Source organism: Phoca vitulina, unplaced genomic scaffold (assembly GCF_004348235.1).
Source record: "Phoca vitulina isolate PV1807 unplaced genomic scaffold, GSC_HSeal_1.0 scaffold3, whole genome shotgun sequence".
In the NCBI taxonomy this organism is placed as follows: domain Eukaryota; kingdom Metazoa; phylum Chordata; class Mammalia; order Carnivora; family Phocidae; genus Phoca; species Phoca vitulina.
The window spans coordinates 67,194,936-67,208,865 of NW_022589706.1; the positions used below are offsets into that span (position 1 = coordinate 67,194,936).

Genomic DNA, 13,930 nt, shown 5'->3' on the forward strand with positions numbered 1-13,930 from the left:
GTGGGATCTTTGTGACATTCCTCAGGCCCTCCGGGCTGCCCTAAAGCTAAGGTTAGGAAAAACAAATGGTTAACTTCTAGAGATTACAGTCCTGCAAAACAGGAGTCTCCCTCAGTTTACAAATGTCTTAGTGATTCACAAGAAAAAAGCATTCTTATCAATGACCTACCTTCCAGAAGGAAATGTAGATAAAGTTAAATGTCCTTATAATCTGCAGCCCATTGACATATACTTGAGACAGGCAGAAGCTCCCAGTGGTCTTAAGGTTAATACGCTTTGCTAGAGGGAAAAACAACCTTAACTTGACAATGGCAAGGCCTCCAGGATCTTGTAGGTCCTCTTTAGCATATGAAAGTTCTTTTGAAAACCTCCTCAACTGCCAAGTATATAATTGGCCACCTCTCCCAACCCCCGTGCAGCAGCTCTTTCTGCCCACAGGTCCTGTTCCCGTGCTTTCATAAAACCACCTTTTTGCACCAAAGACGTCTCAAGAATTCTTTCTTGGTCGTCGGCTCCAGAACTCACCCCATCAAACTTCACCTACAGTCAAAACTACATCACTTTCACCCCTGAGAGCTTTTTCTGTATCCTTGCTTAATAAAACTCTATTGCTTTACTCACTCTCCTTTGTCCGTGAGATTCATTCGTGGACTACATGAGACATGAACCTCAATCTCCCGCTTCAAAACCCTCTTACTAATTCAAATGAACATAAGTAATTTGGACATTTTAAGGGCCACAGACTTTTCTGAGAAGCTGATGAAAATTAGGGACCCCTTCTCTAGAAACACAGACGTGAGCGCACAGACACACAAGTTTGCAGATAATTTTAGGGGGTTCATTCATGCCTGGAAACCTCCCCCAGACTGTCCATTAATAGCCTTTTTTCTAAGGAAAAGATTTCACAAAACTCAATTTACCTGCCTCGCATTACTGTTATAGCATTTAAAGGAAATAAGTTAAATAGCATAGTTTTGGGAAGATAACAGATACATAATCATGAATTATTAGTATTTTAAAAAATTATTATTTTGGCATCATTTACCTAAGAAGGCAGGAACTGTGCAATATATTTTATAAAGAGTCTGTTTTAAATGGTCCAGCCGAAATGTTTACTTTTTATATTCTCCCAAACCCCTGTCTAAAGACTATCATTGGAAGAGGAAACCTTTAGCTAATTCAAAAATTAACCCAATAATGAGGTTTTTCTTTTTAGATCATGTGTAAGACATGAAGTTTTGGGTTCTTAAGCAAAAGCAAGACTCGGGTCTTAGTAACCTTGAAAAATTAACCCCTTAATAGCTCCATTTTCCTACATGTGGAGATAACTCATAGCTAAATATCAAAGTTGCTGTTTAAAAATGCCTAAAATAATATTTTTTTAAAAAAAATTGAACTCTTCTGGGGGAAAATGATTAAAATACTCGTTTTGTTATTGTCTCCCTTCTTTAATCAAGCTGGCTCTTCTCATTTCCTTGGTTTGCCTGATAGATATCCAACTCTGAATGTTTTCCTCTTCTTTTGCAACTCAGCTTTGAAGGACTTCAATTGCGAGCTTATTTTAATTGCAAAGAATGCAACAGGATCTCGAGGCTAACTGATGGTTAAGCAACACGCTATTAGCAATAAACTAAGCAGCTCTGCATTTGCATTTTAAAATCCTGTGTGAGATATGATCAAAGCTGCCCTGCATCCCAATTTTCTCAGGATATATTTAGCGCCACTCAGCCTTACAAACAAGTATTCTTGTCCTTGCTTCGTTCCTCCCTGACCTTGCCTTTTTCCTTGGCTGCGGCACTCCCCCCCTTTGCCCCCCCAACACACACACCATGGCGATCTCATTAAAACCAGGCCTCCACTCCACCTGCTTTCCCTCTGGCAAAGGCAGCTCCGGTGTGTGCCCAGTGGGAACCTAGGCGGAGACCCTTGTTACCCAGCTGCGGGCTGAAGACTTACTAGTGATTTCTGCTTTTAGCTCCCGTCAGACAGGGGCCAGGAGTCTCTCCTCCCACACTTGGGTCTTTAATCATGTTGAAGGATGAGAACGTGCCTGGTGGAGGTACTTGCGGTGAAGGAACTAGAAATGGAAAAAGCTGTGCACGGAGCTGGTCAGTCGGGGCTCTCGTGTTCCTCAAGAACAAGGAAACCAGGGAGAAGGCAAAATGTGAAGTAGACAAGATTCCTCGGGGCCTCGCGTCTGGACCTTCTGCAGAGCTGCTTTTTTGGTGTTTGTAAGGAGGACCCGAGTGCTGGGCTCTTGAGAATAAACAGTTTCTTTGCTGAGGTCAGAATCTTCTTTGCGTTTGGTCTGTGAGTTGTGATTAAAAAAAAGAATCAACAACCTGTCACTCTCCTGCTTTATAGTCTGTAAAACACTGTGTTAGGCATCATGAGGTACTTCCAAGTTTTGATTTTTGCCCTTAAGGGAGATTTCAATCCATTTGACGAGACAAGACAAATTCAGTCAGAAGTTATAAATGAGCAAGATAGTATATAATTAAGTGACTAATGCTGGGGTAATAAACTCTACAGTAGTTCAAATCAGGGGAAAGGCCAACACTTTTTCTTCAATTGACATTTCCTGGTACAATGTTTTCGTAGGCTAGAAAAAACTGCCTTTCCTAGTCTAACGAAAAATGGACATTTGAAATTAAGAGAAAGGTGAAGCAAGTAATAGTAAAAAAGAATGGTCTTTGATTAAAAAGAACACAATCCCTGGGCACCTGGGTGGCTCAGTTGGTTAAGCGACTGCCTTCCGCTCGGGTCATGATCTCGGACTCCGGGATCGAGTCCCGCATCAGGCTCCCTGCTCAGCGAGGAGCCTGCTTCTCCCTCTGACCCTCCCCCCTCTCATGTACTCTCACTCTCTCTCTCTCTCTCTCTCTCTCATTCTCGCTCTCTCAAATAAATAAATAAATCTTAAAAAAAAACAAACCATAATCCCTTAAGTCACACTGAAACAATTAGGAAGTACTGCTAAATCCAGTCATTCTTTTAATAAGCCGAGTGCCTTCTTTGTGTCAGATATTCAGGATACAAATGTAAATAAGATATATTCATGTTTTTGAGGAGCCCAAGGTTCCTGCAAACCATTAACTTCAATACAATATAAATGTTGTAACAGAAACAAACAAAACACAAATGTACTATGGAAGCACATCATTTTATTTGGCAGAGACCTTAGGTTAGAGAGAGTGAAGAATTCCTAAGGTTGAAAAGATGTATTTAACGTGATGGAGAGGAAGTCGATGTTTATCTAGGTCAGAGTTGCTTACCCCTGCACCACTGACATTTTGGACCAGAACTTTGTGCAGAGGGAAAAGGGGGGGGGGGGGCTGTCCTGTGCACTGTGTTTCGCTGTGTCTCTGGCCTCTACGCACAAGGTGCCAGCACCACTGCCCTCCCATTTGTGACAATCAAACATGTCTCCGGACATTGCCAAAGGGCTCCTGGGAGGCAAAACTCACCAGGTGAGAACCACGGATTGAGCATGTGAGCATATTCACCGTTGATAATAAAGAACATCCTTAGAATGAAGACCTGTGAGTTGAAGTAAGAAATTGTGAACTTCAGCTACGTAGGAATTAATGATGTACTCTTCTGCTCTCCTGTCAGAGACAGTGTTCTTTATAGTCTACTTGTGAGAATGCAAATTAGTACAACTTCTATAGAGAACAATTTGCTAATACTTGTCAAAAATACAAGGTCACATACACATTGACTCAGCAACTCCACATTAGGTGCTAACCTTATGGGTAAAATAAATAAATATACTTATTGATATATGTACAGGGTTATTCACTGCATGAAATAAAAGATTAGAAGCAATCTAAAAGTCCACTAATAGGGAGAGGGTCAGTTATAAAAATTATGGTACTTTCATATAATGGTATACTAAGCACCCATATTTAAGAAGGGAAAACTCTTTATGTATTGATATAGAACGATCTCCAAAATATATTAAGTTAAACAACAAACACGCAGTGATAATTTAAAAAATCTTAAGATACAAAGCAGTATGTTTAATATGCATTTGTATTAAGAGGGGGCAAAGAATATCTTTTGCTTGTGTGTACATCAAATATCTCTGCAAGGGTAAGTAAGAAATTGCTATCAGAGGAGGGGAACTGGGTGCCTGAATTTTAAACTATATAAATGTATTGCCTACTCAAAAATAATAAAAAAAAATTAAAAGCTGGTGCTTCTCAACTAGGCAAAACTGAACATTCACCCGTGCTGAAGCTTTTCTATCAGGGATGATGGATTTATGCTGGTCTACCCTTCCACACTCTTTCCATCTGCTCTTTGCTATGCAAGCAGGTTAGTCTGGCCATGAAACTAGTTAAAGGAAACCATAATTCCCTTATCTATCCTGGCTATCTACAAGCTCCACACTAGGCAATGTAATTATTTTTCAAAGTCAACAGCTGACAAATGCTTTTTAAAGTGATGCCTGTTGGGCCACCAAAAAAAAAAAAAAAAGTTTACTTAAGTTTCTTTTCCCAGACTCTCTGACTCCTGTTTATCAGTTGATTTCTTTTTCACCCTCTTTCCTATTGCTGGTAGCTCTAGCAGCTGGTTCTCAAATTATATACATCCCTCAAACAATAAATTCAAGAATGACCGAAAGCCAAATTCTATGAAATTGGGTCAAAACATTGATGAAAATGATTATTTTGTCTATATGATGAGAATTGACTAAATGTAAAGATATAAAGTTTAGAATACATATTTTAATTGCCAGTTATCAAGTCCACCTCTTCAAACGCTACCAGGCTTCCCTGAATGGATCGCATCTCACATGAGGCCACCTTACTTGCTCTTGATCATCAGTTCCAAAAACCTGCCCTCCACTTGCTGCTAATGTTATCTTTCTAAAACAAACATACAGATATGACACTTCTCGGTGCAAAACAATTTAAGGGTTCTCCATTAACTGTAAAATAAGATACACTCTCCTTAGCCCAGTTTAAAAAACTGTCCTTCATTCTCTGATTCATTTCCCTTTCATGACTGGTGTCCTCTCTCATTATCACTTGGCAGACCTCGTATGTTACTTTTCTTCCAACAGGTTTCAAAGAAGACTTATCTTCATTTTTACAGAGGAGAAAACTGAGGCTCCAAAAAATTCAGCTCACCCAAGTTGTGTGTTTAATAAGTGGAAGAGTTGGAATCCGAGACCAAGTGAGTCCGATTCCCAAATTCTACTGCCTCCAAGAGCATGGGAATGGGAGGTAAAAATGAACTCACCATATATGCGGATAAAAGAGAAGACAGCAAGTGAGTAAATTTGAAAAGCACTTTTGAAAGATAACTTCCCCGAAGACCTTCTCTGATAACATCAACCAAAAGCAACTATCCAGTCTCTCATCTCCTATAGCAGCTTGTTTATTGTTTTAGTGACCTCAGCGCACTGAGGACATTTTGCCTCATTCTCAGTTCTCCAGGCAGGAGGCACAGCCCGCACAAAGGCAAAAGCTTGTGGGGCAGAGTGAAGAGTTCAGCCTGACAACTGGAGCTGTGTAGGAGGGGAGGTTAGAGAAGGAAGGTGCAGGGATCACACAGGGCTTCTTGAGGTCTTTGTGCATGCGTCTGTCACTCTCTCAGGCAGGTCCTTCTAGACTAGGCTACTGCTAAATTGCAAGTCTTCTGACTTCCCACTCTGTCACTTCGAAAGTTCTACTATGATTACTGGTTTTGTTTTGTTTTTTTCCATAGCACTAATCACTTTTTAAAATGCTGAAACATTTACCCTACTTATTGTGAGTATCATATATTGACTGTTTTCTGGACATGCAGGCTGGAATGCAGGCTCTAAGAGGGCAGCATTTTTATCTACTTTTGCTCATTTTTATAGCCCAAATGCCTAGTGAAGTGAACGACCCATAATAAGCTCTCACAAACACGTGTTGAATGAATGGATGTTGCCTTTTGCATTTCAGCCTACCTTTATCATATGCCATAGTTTCTATGATTTTCATTTAGTTTCTACTGGCATTTGAAGATAGATTTTTCCTTGAGGACATACATATACAGCCAAGGTAACCGTATATTCCAGAAGTTTTGGGGGGAGGAGTGTAGTTAAAAATACTGAGTTATATTACCACCGTAAGTATTCTTGTACATGCCTCAATTTTCATTTAAGAAGATGTGGTCTTAACAAAAAAGGACACACACGGTATGTATATATCTTTTGTTCTTTTTTCCTGTTGGCTAATTTAGACAACAAATTCTATTCCTCCAAAGATATCTACTGTGTATGGAGATGGGCATCTTCTTATTCCAACTCTAGATGGGGTATGCCTTATTTGGGTGCTTGTATGTAACTGATTACAATGTCTCTTTTTGCTTAAAATACTGAGGAGAACATGTAATATATAAATGAATTTATAGAAAAATACCAAGCATTAAACACAATTGTTTCAGATGTCTTTCCAACCTAGAAAATACTTACATTTGCTCTTCAGATTTTTAAAAACATTTCTTAAAACTTTGTGATGAATTCACTAAGGTAATAGGTTAGGAACATATCCTAACACTAAAATCCCAGATTACTATGATTTGGTACAAGTTTAAATGTTAAAATGTTGTTTGATTTCCAATAACATTTCAGCTGATGCTTATTTACTATACTATCATTGGACCAACCTTCCTTCCTTCCCTTTTTCCCTCTTCTTCTCCCCCCCACTTTTTTTTTTTAGTTGGTATAAATCTAATATAATTTATTTGCCAATATTTTATAATAAATCATAAAGCAAGAAAATAAATTAATATGCTGCTTTTCATCACTTACATTGTAACCATCTTACATACTTTGTAGCCAAAATTATAAGACATGAAAATTTTTAAGAAGCTTCCTTGGTGAAGCTGACAAGTCTACAGTGTTAAGAACCACCATATTATATCATAACCTCGTCAGGTAAATTAACACAAAACACCATATTTGCCTATTTAATTGGCAAAGATTAAGAATATTGTTCAATGTTTGCAAGGGTGGGGTGAGAATGGCATTCTCAGTCATGTTATAGGTGCACAAATTGATGAAGAACACTGCAAATATCTATACTCTTTGAACCAATAATTCTACCAAGAAGTGAGCCTAAAAAAGCAAACAAAATAACTGGAAAGGGTTTATGACCAATGGGTTTCATTGTAGGGTTATAAGTAGAAGCTCTCTACATAACCTCCACCTAGTTGATGAGCTTTCTACTTCCAGGATAAGATTTACTGATGGAGCTCATGACTCATGGAACCTTGGCAGCTGGTGAGCCTGCCTGGTTCTGCTCCTGTTAACTCATGCTGTATGAAAACTGAGAGTCAGTGCCTCTTCTTGAACTTGTTCATACCATTTGTCTTTATTCTGGTCACCACATAATTTGACTATATTCCATTAAAAAAGGGTGAAACTAGAGTGCAAAAGTGTTTTTGTTTCTTTGAAACTAAGTTGAATGGTTTGATAAAAACCTGACAAAGGTGGGTCGCTAAAAAAATGTAGCTATTGAGTTAGGAGTAAGACAGCTGTAAAAGAGGAAAGTAATTATGAACACTTAACATTCTTATTCTTAATTAGGGATATTTTGCTTCACTGTAAAAACTGAAGTAGAAAAATACTGAGGGTCCATTATGAATTTATGTAAGAAAGAGGATACAAAACTCCAACCAGTGGTTCCATCCTCAAAGAAAATATCTGCCCTGTGTCCAAAGGCTAGGGAATGATGCAAATTCAAATGTTTTAAGTTGGAAGAAAAATCTTAAGAATATATGTATTGTTTTTATAATTCCTCATTTTTCTCTGATTGTTGATCAATTGTATCAACAAATTATGATGCTATAGGTATAGGCTGCAAGAAATATATATCTAATATGCAGAAAATATTTATGTAGAATAAATATTAGAAGGAAATATACTAAAATATATGGGTCTGATTTATGGTGAGATTATGGGTGATTTTTAAAACTTTATTCTTTTGTAATTTTAAAACCTTGTAAATGTGGTCTTATTCAACGGTGTAAAATGTAGCAAAAAATGTAAAGAAAAGTAAGAACGGAGAAACAAGATTCCTACCAAATCGGACCCCAAAGCCCCAAGGTTTCACATTTTATAATCTGTGTTAAATCTCTGAGTTTCCCCTTGCTAAGAATATTCACAGTGCAAAAAGTGGGAAGGCTGAAGCTGCACTTCTAGATCTTGTTTTATCTCAATGTTCTCTCTCAGTTTTCAGATATTACACCTGCTCTTTGCCTAACCCAGTTCTGCATGAGTTCCAAATACATAATTAGACTCCACAAGGTATGTGGGAAGAGATCTGGGGTTGTTAATAAGCTTGCTCTGCTGAGGCAGTCCTGTATGTTCCTGCTTTAGAGTGAGTACTTAACCAGCTTTAGAAGGTCAACAATCACCCTGACCTACAGGCACGTGATGGCTCTGCTTCAAGAACATTAACATGCCTTTTCTGGGAGTTGCTTATCACTGCTTCTCATTGGTCCTTGACATTCTTTCCTATCTGGGCCCCAGTCAGTCTCTGTTATCTGGTTTAAGCCTTTTAGATGCCACGGTTATTTCTTTTCTACTTCTGGCTTTGAGAAGTATTATCTTCTCTGTTTTTTAATGTCTGTAAGTGCTCCATGCTTTGACCTTGAATGACTGGGAATCTCTGAGCTGTACAGGGGGAAGGAATTCAGAGAAACAAAGAGAAATGTACAGATGTGGGGAGAATATACCATTCATTCAGGGAGGGTGGGGGCTGTCCTGGAAGTGTAAACACTGAGTACCCCGAGCAGGGGTATCACTGAAAATAGTTATCAGCTAGTACACACCTGGATGTGCCTGACTTGTCAGTTTGGATGCTCTTCGTGAAACAACTGATACTGGTATGGAGTCACATACAAGTGGCTGTGGGGAGCCAAGAGCTGAGATGTTAGGTTGGCTGAGACCGGAAAGTCTTAACGGCATTGTTAACAGATTTGGGCTTTTTGGTAGGCAGTAGGAAGTTACTACATGATTTCCAACAGGCCACTGAAGCAATTAGGAAGTTTATAAAGGAAGCCGATTTTAATTTGTACCAACCAGCAGGGAAGAGTCCACAGGTAGGGAGGTCAATTATGAGGCTACTGCTACTAAGAGGTAAGGAGGAATCTATCGATGTTGTTAGAATAAATATAAAGAAAAAAGAGGGCGTCTTCTTCCTGCCTTGTCTTCGGCGTTTTTGTTCTCAGAACTGCCGACAGCAAGATGTCTTCAGGAAATGCCAAAATTGGGCATCCTGCCCCCAACTTCAAAGCCACGGCTGTTATGCCAGATGGCCAGTTCAAAGACCTCAGCCTATCTGACTACAAGGGAAAATACATTGTGTTCTTCTTTTACCCTCTTGACTTCACCTTTGTGTACCCCATGGAGATCACTGCTTTCAGTGACAGGGCAGAAGAATTTAAGAAACTCAACTGTCAAGTGATTGGTGCTTCTGTGGATTCTTATTTCTGTCACCTGGCATGGATTAACACACCCAAGAACCAAGGAGGATTGGGACCCATGAACATTCCCTTGGTATCAGACCCCAAGTGTACCATTGCTCAGGACTATGGAGTCTTAAAGGCTGATGAAGGCATCTCGTTCAGGGGCCTCTTTATCATTGATGATAAAGGTATCCTTAGGCAGATCACGATGATGTATCCTGTCGGCCGTTCTGTGGATGAGACTCTGACTGGTTCAGGCCTTCCAGTTTACTGACAAGCATGGGGAAGTGTGCCCAGCTGGCTGGAAGCCTGGCAGTGATACCATCAAGCCTGATGTCCAGAAGAGCAAATAATATTTCTCTAAGCAGAAGTGAGCGCTGGGTCATTTTAGGGCTGGGTGGCAGTGGGTGGCCATGAAAACAAAATCTCTTTTGTACTACTGTCATGCTTAGAACATAAGACTTTAGACTCTCTGCAGATGTGGTATGGGGACAGGACAGGCCTTTCCTGCAGGGGTTGGGGAGGCCAGCCTTTCTTCCTCTGGAGAGACTGGCCTGAGCTGTTACGGGGCAGGCCAACTGTTATGTACAGTAGTAGGGCATCACTTTTTGTCTTTTGTTGTTTCTATTAAACTTGAACTGAGAAGAAAAAAGAAAAAGAAAAAAGGGATATGAAAACTATGGCTGAGGTGGCATTGGAGTGTCTAGTGATGGGTGGCATATAGGAAGCCAGGCTAGGAAAAAAAATCAAGGATGATCCCAAGATTTCAAATCAGTGATTAGGAGAATGTTGGGGGAGGCCACCAAGATGACTCAAAACAGGAAACAAAGCTAGAGTAGATTCCTAATGGGTGGCTGTGTGGAGGATGGGGGAATGGCATGCAAGGGGACTTCAGCCACTCTTACCACTGCCGTCTCTCTCTCTGTCTCCAAGTCACTCCCAATAAACATATAATCCAATAAAAATAGTGCACTTAATATGCAGCCTCCATTTCCAATTACGTTGGTCCTGCAATTCCCTTTTATATAAAAATTCTGGAGCCATTACTAAGGTGCATGAGCAGTGAACAATGGAAATTGTAGGCTTACAGCCAAAGTGTGCTGGAGCTGGCCCACAAAACTGGTTGTGTTCATCTCTTTCCTACTCTGTTATCATGAACATCATCATATAGGTAGCCTGAAATTGGCCATGGAGGGAATATTTACACCACAGAAATTGGCAAACTGCAAATCTGAATGTTTTTCTCCCAGAGAGCCTGTTGTTGAATATTTCATACCTCTCTTGAGCAATCGGCTATGAAATTTTTTTAAAAAGTAAAATTTTATAAAAGCTCTTGAATGATTATAAGGCAACAATTAAAAATATCAGTTGGAAGGAGAAAGAGCCGCACATATGATTTTGAGGTATGCTCGATATACATGGCTATCAGGGTTCATGAAAGGTGGGACGGTGGGATTTACTCCCACCCAGAGGGATCTCTGAACATTTCTAAGTTAATCATTGGTTCCCTGAGGGGAAAACTTCTGATTTTTCAAACAATATTTAATACTCTGGCACAAATTATGTTTTTCAAAGATGACCACTGTGGGTGGTTCCTGCTCTCATGCTCCCAACTGACTACGGTCCCACTGGATTTCCTCTACAAATTTGGTTAACAATTCAATTGAGCAATAATGAATTTTTTTCAGCGGGCTAGCATGCTGAATGTGTGAAGCAGTTATTAGAGAGCAAATCACCTCAATACTGTATACCACTAAACTTTTTCAGGGCGCCTTTCCGGAACTAGGTCTGTGTTAAAATGTCCACCCCACCCCTATACAATCTCATCTTCTTGGTGTCTCCTCCCTCTTCCAAAAGGCTACTGTAGTTTGTTTACTCTTCTTATAATGAATGATTTCTAAGGCTTAATTCCTCAGCTATGAAATTTATTACAGAAATTGTTCATTAGAGGGCACCTGGGTGGCTCAGTCATTAAGCGTCTGCCTTCGGCTCAGGTCACGATCCCAGAGTCCTGGGATCGAGCCCCAATGGGGCTCCCTGCTCAGCGGGGAGCCTGCTTCTCCCTCTCCCACTCCCCCTGCTTGTGTTCCCTCTCTCACTGTGTCTCTCTCTGTCAAATAAATAAAATCTTAAAAAAAAAAAAAAAATTGTTCATTAGAGCAGGCAGGATATAAGAGGTGATTATGCCTGAATGACATTTTGGTTGGATTAAGGTTAAGATACCCATTATTTAGAACCATATTCTATTCAGGGCAAAATGCAGTTCTTCAAGCCTACTCAAGTATTAGAAAAAACAATAGATTGTACAATAGGGATTCCCATTTATTCTCAAGGAAACTATTAGGTGCTACAAAAGAATCCAGTCTCTTGCTATGTGGTTTGATACATAAGTGGTGCTCAAAAATGTTTCTGGAAAGAAAGGAATATTTTTCTGTAGCAGTAGGGTTCCACCGCATGAAGCTTTAAACAAATATTTGAGGAACTACGGGAATACTTTTGCTTAAAATAGTTTTAGAACTGTCAGATAACATTTAATCAATAGCATGGAAATCTTGAGCATTTGTTCATTCTCTTGTAATCTTGAGTATCTTTATTTCTCATTTGGGGAGAAAGTACTTCACAAGATTTGTTGATTATCATTTTAAAATTACCAAAATAGAACAGATAGTGACATTAAAAAGTTAAAGGAAGTGAAGAAAGGGAGGTGATAAATTTATCCACCATAAAAAGGACAAAATAGTGGGAGAAATACAGAGAAAAGGGCTTCTCCTTATCTGGTGGTGACGGTATAGCTTGCTCCCCAGGGACGAAGAAGGTGGATTAACACTGATGACTTCTGAGATCTATGTAAAATCTGGTGACTAGATAAGTCTCCCTGTGATTTGCTTTTATGCTAAGGAAACAAAGGTCAGTTAACTAGAATCAAATAACTTACCCAAATTGCCAGACAAATGTAGTATCTCGCTGGCTTTAGAAATACAAATGGTTTATGTTTTCTTATTCTTGCAAACACTTTGTTTTGCCTGTATGTATTTCACCATATTTGGCATTTTTAGATGTTTGCTTACCATGGCATCCCTCCTACAAATCTCATGCATAATGATACACAGGAGAAATAAAAACTAATCACATATATTGCTAAGGGCCAAGTGAATGAAACAAAACAAGAAGGTGGAACTAGGTGCAGCTAAAAAAGATGTGTGCGTTGCAGAAGTGGCAACTGAGGGAGAAGGCAAACATTACAGAGGCTGCAATGCTCAGGGATAGGTACAGTGGTCAGGTTGTGAATCAAGAGGATTTGATTAATATTATGAATACAATATGTCAGACTAAGGAAAGTTGAACTATTGTCTTGAAGAGTGTACACTCCATCATACAGGTTAGTGATGTGTTACTGATGTAGAAACGTATTTTATTGAGCACTTACTTTGCTCCAGGTTTTCTTATGTCCTAAAGGCTTCATAAGCATTATCTCGTTTAAAACCCACAATAATCTTGTGAGGTAGTACTCATTTAACTCACTTTTTTTAAATTAGTATTTTTTTTTAAGATTTTATTTATTTATTTGAGAGAGAGCAAGAGCGAGAGAGAGAGAGAGAGAGACCATGAGCGGGTGAGAGGTAGAGGAAGAAGCGGACTCCCCACTGAGCAGGGAGCCTGATGTGGGGCTTGATCTCGGGACTCCAGGATCATGACCTGAGCTGAAGGCAGACGCTTAAGTGACTGAGCCACCCAGGCGCCCTACATTTAACTCACATTTTATAGTTGATGAAGCTCAGGAAATTTAATTAACTTACCCAAAGTCAATAGCTAATAAGCAATCCCACTGACTTCAGAGTTCAAATTCTTTCAGCTCACAGAAATGCTAGGACAAGGAATGAAGTGCATAGGATAGGAATGGCAGCACAAAGACCAGTTGGCAGTACATGGGAAATATGGGATAATTAGGGGGAGAGGAGTATAGAAGATGGATAAGTGGTTAAAACAATAGCCTGGACAAGCAGCGAGAACAGAAGTAGAAAGAGAAAAACATGGATGCAGCACATCTTCTGAGGGAAGAATTACCAGGACTTGGACTCTTACTGGTTAGGGAGGATGATGGAGAAAACAAGGACCTGGAGCCTGGGCCTGAATATTGGTGGAAAGGCTGTAAAAATTGTTTCTAATAGAAGACTTCAGGAAGTGGATGGAAGGGGGAAGGCAGTAGTCACAAAATGGCAATTGCTGGTGCTGGGTGTTGAGATAGGTTATACTGTAGCACACCACATACAAATTCCTAGTCCCATAAGGAATCTTCTTTCAGTTTTATGGTCAGTCATACCATTATGGTGGTCATAATAATGATAGCACTTACAATTTTAAGATTTATAAAAATGAAATATTTTTTTCACATTTCAGTTATTTTGGGGGTATTCAACTCAAACTTCCATTTCTGCTGATTTTGTCTGGTACTTTTTCATGTCATGTTTCTAATTAT

The 13,930-nt window shown here is 39.5% G+C and overlaps 1 protein-coding gene and 1 pseudogene across 2 annotated transcripts in view; one reads left to right on the top strand and one right to left on the bottom strand.

Annotated features, from left to right (window-relative positions):
• GPRIN3 (GPRIN family member 3) overlaps window positions 1-13,930 on the bottom strand; it is a 68,696-nt gene that overhangs the window by 18,734 nt on the left and 36,032 nt on the right. The window contains exon 2 of one of the 2 annotated variants that reach the window (XM_032400815.1): window positions 1,957-2,308. The exons of the other annotated variant lie outside the window; for it this stretch is intronic. The gene's annotated coding sequence lies outside the window, so the exon portion shown is untranslated. The remainder of the gene's footprint in view (window positions 1-1,956; window positions 2,309-13,930) is intronic. 2 annotated transcript variants of the gene reach the window in all.
• Window positions 8,852-9,829, top strand: LOC116630145 (annotated as a pseudogene).